We start from the raw sequence: 9296 nt of genomic DNA on the forward strand, positions 1-9296 counted from the left end.
GTCATCTGCTCCCCAAAACCTGGCTGGGATCCTAGAACCAGCACGACATGGAAGGAAGAGTCCTTGAGATATCATTCCAACCAAATTACCACAATATGTCTCTGTGTGTGTGCGTGTAAGGGGGTTCACGATCATGCAAATGAGTGTATGACGTATGTGTGTATGTGCTGCAGAGGCTCCATGCTGGATGTCGGAAGCAGACAGAGCAGGTTAGTGCATGCCTGGTGTCATGGCAACTTCCAGAGGTCGTCCCTCAGTTTGGTATTCAGCAGCACTGCGGGGGCTTATCGCAGTGACATCATCGGGTACACCCTGTTCTCTGTTAAGCCAGGGCCTTCACCAAGTTCCTTCAAAACTTTGGGGAAATAATGATGAAACATTTAAAGACTCTTTCTGTCTCCTTCATCAACATATCCAATATTTTTGCCCCAATAGTCCCTCAGGATTTAAGCTGTAGATACAACATCTCGGACACAGCCAGTCAATATCATAATCAAATCCAGAAGTGCAAACGCAACCGTAAGTGTTATACGACTGTTTACCCGACTAGAACTTTAATAAAGAAGTGAACTTGACCTGGAGCCTGCTCTTTATCTCTGCTTGAGGCTAGCCGCTCTGGGCTACATTAGCCACTACTAGCATAACACACTCAATTCTATGACCAAAATGACAGAGGTTGAGTTGCATCGCGTTAAACATGATGCTAGGTTTCGACATGGTGGGACTGTCTGGAATGTAAACTTGTTATCCACGTTGATACTTTTTGTATGTGAGTATGACAATGCTAAATTTGTTGTGTACAAATGAAGACATGCTTTTTGCTAAGAGTTAGCTAAGAAAATAGGCTATCTACTGCTCTCATAACATAAAGCTAGCACCGGCAGTCAGTTAGCCTAGCTTAGCCTAGCACAGAGACTCCCATGCCCATCCCTACTAACCTCACTCACCCTCCAAAAGCTGGTTGTACAAACTTTGTTTTTCATGTTTATGAACGTACAGATTTCTCGCAGTCCCGTTCGCTTTTATATTAAATTCCTCAGCCAGAATATGGTCAACTAGGTGTCGTCTTGCTAGCTTCCTAACAACTTACTTTCTTCAACCTGATATCCTCTTTTTCATGAATGCCTGGACGCTTCCCTTAATTATACCCCCAGGTAGAACAGCTACACTCACAACTCTGTCAGGCTGAATTAATTAAGTCCCTTTTTGAAAGAAAGACGCTTCACTGAAAAAGGAGGTTATAGTGAAGAGATTCACAGGTTCCAGCATTGTTGTTTACTAGCGAACGAAGGAGCGGTTGGACCCGGAAATGGATTAAACGTCACTGGTGACGTCAGACTTAACAAGCGGATACAGAGAAACTCCTAGCTAGGCTCTGCGTCTCGGAAGCTAACTACAGATTTGATATTTGTGGTAAACGATACAAAACACACGGTTTTACGATGGACTATGTGCCGGACTTTATTTTGTAGCCTCTTGTTTCCACGCTTGCATCTATTTGACCTTTGGACGAGACATTTACTGTTTTCTCATTAATTGTCTTTGTGCTTCAAGCTAATCAAATATTAATAAAATAGCTTCATCATTAGCAGACAAAAGACTGGTGTCATCTTGTTATTTAACTCTCTGGAAGAGAGCATATTAGTGTCTACCTTTGTCAAATTGATTCCTTAATCTGCACACAGTAACGACATAGATGAACATTGCAGAGGCATTATGGTTAAATTTGTGCTGTGACAGATTTTCTCCAGTCTCTCACCTCATAATCATGTTAAATCTCCATCGGGCCGTATGACTTGTGGAGTGTCTTTTAATAGCTTGTCGTCTTCTTTTACAGCCTGTGGTATTTTTCACATACTTATAATCAGCTCCAACAACACACACGCACAAATACACACACATACACGCACAGGAAATGAGTGCGAGAGGAGAGAAAACACCAACTTTTGCCAAAACTGTGCAGCCTAATGTGTCATCCAGCCCCTCGGGTAGAGCCCGAGAAATCCTCTTTGAAGCTTCGGTGCAGCTCCAATAATGAGGGGGCTCAGTGCTGGGGCCCTGCGTGATCCAGGGCCCTTATTGATCCCCTGTTAATTAGTCCATAGGTGCACATTGGCGCATAATTAGACTGATGCTGAGCTTAATGAATGCAGACAGCAACTGATTCCTCAGGGGAATCGTTCACTGCAGGGAAGATGTAGAATTCGGTCAATCAGACATTATTTTAGGAAAAAGTACGTCTTTTATAGACTTAATCTATGCAGATAAATGCAGAACATGATGTATGAAATTTAATGTAGCATATAGCACTGATTTTAATGCAATTTAATGAGCACTTATCAGTCAGTGTAAAGTGTGCTTCATGAAAAGAAAGCTAGCCACCCTGATGACGTCCTCTTCACATGCTTTATCAAAGACAAGAGGGCTTTTAGCCTCTAAGTGCTACTCAACTTGACTCCAGCTGATTTGATGGCAGTGGACCGTGGGGAGTGTAAGAAAAAAAAGTGATAATGAAAGAAACAGTTTCAAACAAAACAGACTTTCTGACGTGCAACAAATTGGCCCTTTCAGAGCTGTGCTGAAGACACAGTGGAAGTGCTGTCGTCTGTCCCTCGTGGGCTGCGAGTCATGCTCCGCTGGTGGTTCAAGGGGGATTTGTAGAGTCATTTAGACCTAATCATTTGTGACCAGAGCAGAAAAGTTTTGAGTGGGAGAAGTCGGGATGTAAAGGAGGGCTGCAAATCAGTGACACGGCGCTTCTTTGGTAACACACCGTCATTTCTACAATCAAACAATCGGTTTGTATTTCTTTAGCGCCAAATCACAGCAAAGGTTATCTCAGTCTAGAACAACATATTTTTTAAAGACACCCAACATTTATCCACCACTTAGAAAGCAACAGTGGCAAGAAAACACCCTTAAACAAGCAGAAACGTTGAGCCAAACCAGACTCATTTGTAGACATCCATCTACTATGACCGGCTAGTACGGCTAAAGCTAACAAATTGAATCTGCCGCATTTTACCCATTAATATCTCTCTAATTTGACAATCCATTGATCAATTTCCTTCCTAATTCACATCTGCAGCAGGTGCCGCAGGTGATTGCCCTCTTTTGTATGATATACTCACGGGCAGAGCTGAATAGGCAGAGATTCCCTTGGGAATACTGCACTATTCAGCAGGAGCGACTCCGCCTGTATCAGTCAATGTTGTCGAATGAGTCAGAGGTGCGGGGCTCATTAGCAAAAGGGCAGAAGTCACCTTGCTCCTCTCATCCTCAGGGCCGCTGACACTTAGCGCTAACAAAGTGACAGTGTGTCGCTGGCATGCTAACTATCCCTGTATGACCAGATCATGTCAGCGCTAACAAACAGCGATGCTAACATACAATCCTTCCCCCCGCTCTCATGACTTCTCCCCTCAAAGTGACTCCTGTCAGCCAGCTCGCTTTGTTCTCCAAAAAGTTGTCTGATCAATGCCGCGATTAAATGTCGGTCACGCATCGTGCAACCCTTTGGCCCGCCGTGATGCAACAGTCGCTAATTGTAAGCTACATTCACCCAAGTGTCCTCTTCTTGTAGCATGACAGACGCCGAGCAGCATGAGGATCCCAGGGGAAGCTCCTGAGCTATAAATAATATGGATCACATACATCTATGCAGGGACCCTCAAGCACCGGTACGCTCGCTTTGATATGGAAATGAAATCCCCCACATGCCCTGGAGTTTGAGTAAGTGAAACAATTTAGAAGAATTTCTCAAGGTGTCTCGGGTTGAGAATACAAATACTTGTGCTTCCTGAAATAACATTTGATGTTCGAGCATTATTCCTGTTAAACTGTGTGACAGCGCAGTAACAAATGTTGCTAAAATTCCCTTTATGCTCAGATTTAGTTATGATGATGCTTTTATTGTGAAGGCTAATTTGTCGATGAATTTCCTGATTTGCATTTAAAAGCCAATAAAGTGTTTTTTTCAAGTGGTGTACAAAACGCCCCGTGATAAAAGGAGTTCATACATCACAATAAGAAATGCAAAGTCGAGTCATTCATATGTTGATTGCTTATTAGCAGCGCAAAGCTACACAAGGCACCTTCCAGAAATCACAACAGCAGGTGCCACACGTGGACAAAGCGTCTCAGCAAAGAGGAGCGCTGCTCACAAATGGACCCTTCAAAGTGTAGCGCTTAAGTGCCTCCAATGTACAGCCACTAAATTGAACCGGCACCTTTGTCACTCATTTTCTCGAAAACTTGACCTTCAGCTTATACAAAGCTCAAACGTGTGGCAGGGCCGCCTTTCAGACACCAATTTTATCTAAAGCCTGCACACAAAGAGGCGAACCCTGATGTAAGGGCCGTAAAAACCTGCACCTCCCGAGAAATGAAAAGATCTGAACGTCAGTGAACCTTTACGGGAAGTTTGGGGTGTCTGCGTGCAAAGCAGGTTTCCAACTCCTTTATGCATCAAAGGGGGATTTTTTAAAATTCAATAAACATAGTTTCAGACTGTGACGTCTCTAAAGAGGGCGTGAATCTATTTTCAAAGAGAAGTGTGACGCTGCTCCCGTCTAAGGTGTTTCTGGTCTTTGTCCACTTTCTCCGGCCTCTTCGATACGACGTGAGGTGAAATGTAGGACTCGCACGGAAGTAAAGAAAAATGATCTGTAATCTGCATGCAAAGGTTTATAAAACAGCTCTTTCATTTCCTTTTGACGCAGGTCTAAAAACATACAAAGATTTGTCGTGAGAATACAACAAACTTTTTCCCTCTCTTTCCTAAAACAAGCACCTCAAAGTGAAACCAAACACCACCAGCGCTGTGCTACATCCCAGCTTTATTTTGAGCTTGTTAAAGACTTTCTTAAGCAGAGATTTATATTTCATTTACACTCCAGTTTCATTTTCTCATTGGCGTCAATGAAGCCGAGCGACAGCCGCGAGGCCTCATCTCCATATGTACGCCCAAATAAAACATGATGATTCAGTGTCAGGATGATGACGGATGCTGGATCTGTTTTGTGATTCTTTACATGTCGCCACAGGCGGCGAGGAGGGATGTAACAAAGCAGCATCTCCACTGTAATTGTGCGAATGGCTTGGGGCGATCTACAACCTACTTGTGGTTAGTTAGGCTCCGCTTTCTTCTGCTTTGTTTGAAAGTCATTGCCAACCCAAGTTAAAGTAAACTATGTCCAGCCTGCGGCTCAGTGTTATATCACAGCTCAGTCAGGCAGATGGCTGCATATATGCTTGTTTCTGCTGGAGGTTTATCAGTGTAAAGTATGCATTGTTGTGGCCATGATCTAAACACACACTCATGCATACATACATGTGTACAGGGATACAGAAAAACAATGGCTCCCAGCTCGAGATCGGTGTCGAGCCATTATCCAAATCCCTCATCTAATTAATGTTTACATAACTGTGGCTAATGTAATTCATGCTCACCGTGCTGAGAGGGGTCAAGGAGCTTGGGGAAGCCCACCTGAGTTGACAATCGCCTGCGTGGGAGCTGTGAGCACAGCCCAGTGAGCTGGACACATCAGGAGGGATTGAGAGGTGGAAAAAAAAAAACAATCTAATTACAAAACGCAGCTTGCAAACAGTGTTTACAGAGCAGTGCACTAATCAAAGGCAAAGTAAACTTGTCCGGTGTAACCTCTGTGATCAGATCATATCTGCTCTGCGCACAGTGATCAGTATGTAACACAACAGCTTGTTATGTTAATGCAGCCTGAGATTTAATCAATTTCTTCTATTTACAGTAACATAAGCAATCACCTGCCACCACAGAGCACTTAGTGTGTTTTTAAAAGGAGATTCTATTTAATTGCAAAGCATAGTAAAAGCTCATCTGCTGTCTCCACAGAGAAGGGCATCGATGATGAACATCAGTTTTGCATCATGTGACTGTGTATCAAGGAACGTAAGAAATTACATTATTACCTCCTGAAAACAAAGGAAGCTAATATATGATAAACAATCAAAGGTTTGTTGTATGTTATAACCAATAACTGCACATAAAGAGGGAGGACGCATCTCCGTCTCCTCTGGTTGTACAAAACAGAGGCCAAAATTCAATCAGAAGCGGATGCTGCCATATTGCGCATTTGTAGCCAGAATCTGCGCAGTAGAGGTCAGCAGGTGGATCTGCGATATTGACGTCCAGCCCCTTCTGCTAACAAAAACACAGCACGGCTCAGTCTGCAGCAGAACAGCTTCTTGTGTCGGTCTGAAGCAGATGTTCACAGATACGGAAACTTAAATTGATTTAGTTACGTCTTCTCTCGCCGTTCAGCCTCTACTCTGCTAATCCAGATCATATCGGCTGCAGGAGCCGTATTTGTCAACAGAGCTGTCAATCATCCTTTTTACAGCATCAAACTAATTGAAAATAAACTTGTCAGAAAAACATTATACACAATAAACACTTGGACATAAATCAGCATGATAAGAACTAACTATAATGACAGAAACCATGTTTGAGAAAAATATAATTGACGTGTATTTTGATTTTATAGTTTGACTCATGTCCCATCTGTTAACATGGAGGAGGCGGGCTTTATGACCTATACTGCAGCCAGTCAGCAGGGGGCGATAGAGATGTTTTGGCTGCACTTTCAGGGAGCTGTCATGTCATCCAGTCTATGGTCGTTATAATAAGGATATGACTCTAACAGGTGCTATAATTTGATATTCAGAAACATGTTGTTACACATGTACAGATAAAACCGTGTGGAGATACAAGAGAAAACACATCTGCAGGTCACATCTTTAACAAATATACCCACTTTTGTTTTAGTGCTTGCTCTTCTTGACTAGGGGCTTTAATGACTGCATCGCAATGATGCAATTTTTTTTAAGTTTTTCTAAAGATAAAGACGGTATAATGTGAATCTTACAACAAAGAGGAGCTTTAGCAGCTCAGGCAGGATGTGTTAAGCGGCTTAGACTACATGCAGAGGTCAGTTTTAGCAAGAAAACCAATTCTGTTAAATCTGCACATAGACGTTATTTCATTCTAACAGTGAGAACTTGATGCCATACAGGCCAGAAGCAGGATGTGTGGTATAGTGAAAATAGGCCCACTGAGAGGCAGTGGAGCATTGACATGCAGCGCATGAGTAAAAAAGAAAACACAGGTCTGCAGAGGTCGCGCTCCTGACACAGGTATCCCCCGTATAGAACACAACAAAAACATAACAACTGCTCGTTGGATCAATAGATCACCAGCAGGAAGCCCAGAGGTCGGCCAAAGCAACTGAGGGAGACACGGTGGATGAACTGAGGCAGAATAAAGAAGTAGAAAAATGGAGGATTCTTTAAAGTACATGGAAGGCAAGCTGCCATCAGCGCCGAAGACCAGGTGTATCCTCTGGACTCAGACACAGCGGTGATTAAACATATCTTTCATAAGGTCAATATGTTTGGCAGCTGGTACTGAGAACATAAAAAACAAACTATATTTTTTACCCTTTATAAGGATCCAGTAAATAAATGAACACAGATGTGTTTTTAAGCTCTGGGCTGAAGTGAAGGAAGCCAGGAGGGTCTCTGCAAAATAAATCCTTGCAAATGACTCACATAACATTATGTATCATGTAAGATGTCCTGTAAGAACCATATATCTGTCAACATTTTTGTCCTGTTATCAGCCGCGTGAAAATGTATTTCTAATCTACATCAAAGGTAGGGCCTGTGTCCGCAGGGCAGCGCGCACAACCTCAGTAATCAAATAATTAAAAGTTTCAAACAAGATTTGTAAAGACTGATTGGTCAACTTGTGGCAACAGATACACAATTCTCACCGGCGCTTACTGTTGCTAAGTTACAAAAGTTGTCTGGCGCCCTTCCGCTTCCCTCGGTAGTAACCGTTAAGTCTGTTTTAAATCGCTTTTAATATTTGCTTTTATTGAAGGAAAAAGTACCTTCAAAAAAGCGAAAGGGCTAGCTTCTCCCCCGTTGGAAGCCCCGCCCCTTCTTGATTTTGATTGGCCGATGATGGAGAACAGACATTGCCAAGCGTGGTGGTGTTCCAAAAGTTCAAGTTTTCAATTTGAGAGTGCAGCCACAAAAAACAGCTGACACAGAGGGCGCTGTTTGGGCTTTGGATGGCGAGCACTGAAAACGCTGAACTGCACCGGTTCAAGTTTTGTTGACTTGTGTTTTGTTGAGAGTCTGAAGTGTGTAAATTCAGTGATGGCCGTAGTTAAAGGTGGTGTTGTACTGAACTTAATTATATTGAGATGTGTGTCTAATTTATTGTCCTCCCTATTTAAATACATGAGGAAGCCAGAGTATTAGAAACACCTCTGAATATAATGCAGCTCAGTACAGCCCCACCACCAGTTATAATGCTGAAATGATAATGATGCTTGATTAATTCGCTCGGCATCGCTAAAGGCTAAACATGTGACAAACACTGGATCATGTAGGAATAGTTTTTGGGTTACATGGCGGCTTTTTGCCGGGACCTTTATTTTGAAGTTTTGGATCAAGGAAATGCATCAAACAAGCAAATTACAGCTTGTTAAACAGGGAGCTTTGCAAGTCAAGTTTATTCCTTAAACAGATCCTCTTCTGACCTTAACTGTAGATCAAGGCTTGTGTTCATATTACATAGAGAATGCAGGATGATTTATCGACATAAAAATGTTTAATTAAATCCATATTGGCCTTCAAATTCCAGCACAGGTCTGGCTCTTGTGAACATGAATGATTTTTAAAAGCTGCTTCCTGCTTCCTCTCCTCAAGCATTTTAATTTGTTTCCACATAAACTGCTCAGGGCCGCTTAAAACCACGTCTCCGTGTTTCTAAACATTTGGATGACCTTCCATCGTCGCTGGACGAAGTGGGCTCAGTGACGGACGGAGCAGATCCCGACACCTCGTGTCCGTCTGACTCTCACCCCAACCAGTGATGTCACTCTTGAGTCACCCTGATTAATTCACAAGACAAGACTGTGATCGCTAACATCCGTACTGTGTAATCGCCTCTCTCTGTCCCTCTGGAGGGAGCTCTTATTTTGAAAGTTGTCTGACACGGGGGCGCTGCAGATTAATGTGAGCGTCTCTGCTGATTGATTCATTACATTAGTTTTATTTGACTTGTGCAGCCGAGCTCGGGAGCTTTTAGATTACAGCCACTCGATGGAATTAATCAGAGATCAAAGATCAGCCAGCGATGATTATCTGACACAGTTTACGCTCCCAACACAACAACCTTATTATTAACATATTAATCACTGTGCAGGAACAAAACACACACAGTTTCAGTTCACTTTGTTTCTTTT

Source organism: Semicossyphus pulcher, unplaced genomic scaffold (assembly GCF_022749685.1).
Source record: "Semicossyphus pulcher isolate SPU_LCO1_2020_fin unplaced genomic scaffold, fSemPul1.0.p SCAF_18, whole genome shotgun sequence".
NCBI classification, from domain to species: domain Eukaryota; kingdom Metazoa; phylum Chordata; class Actinopteri; order Labriformes; family Labridae; genus Semicossyphus; species Semicossyphus pulcher.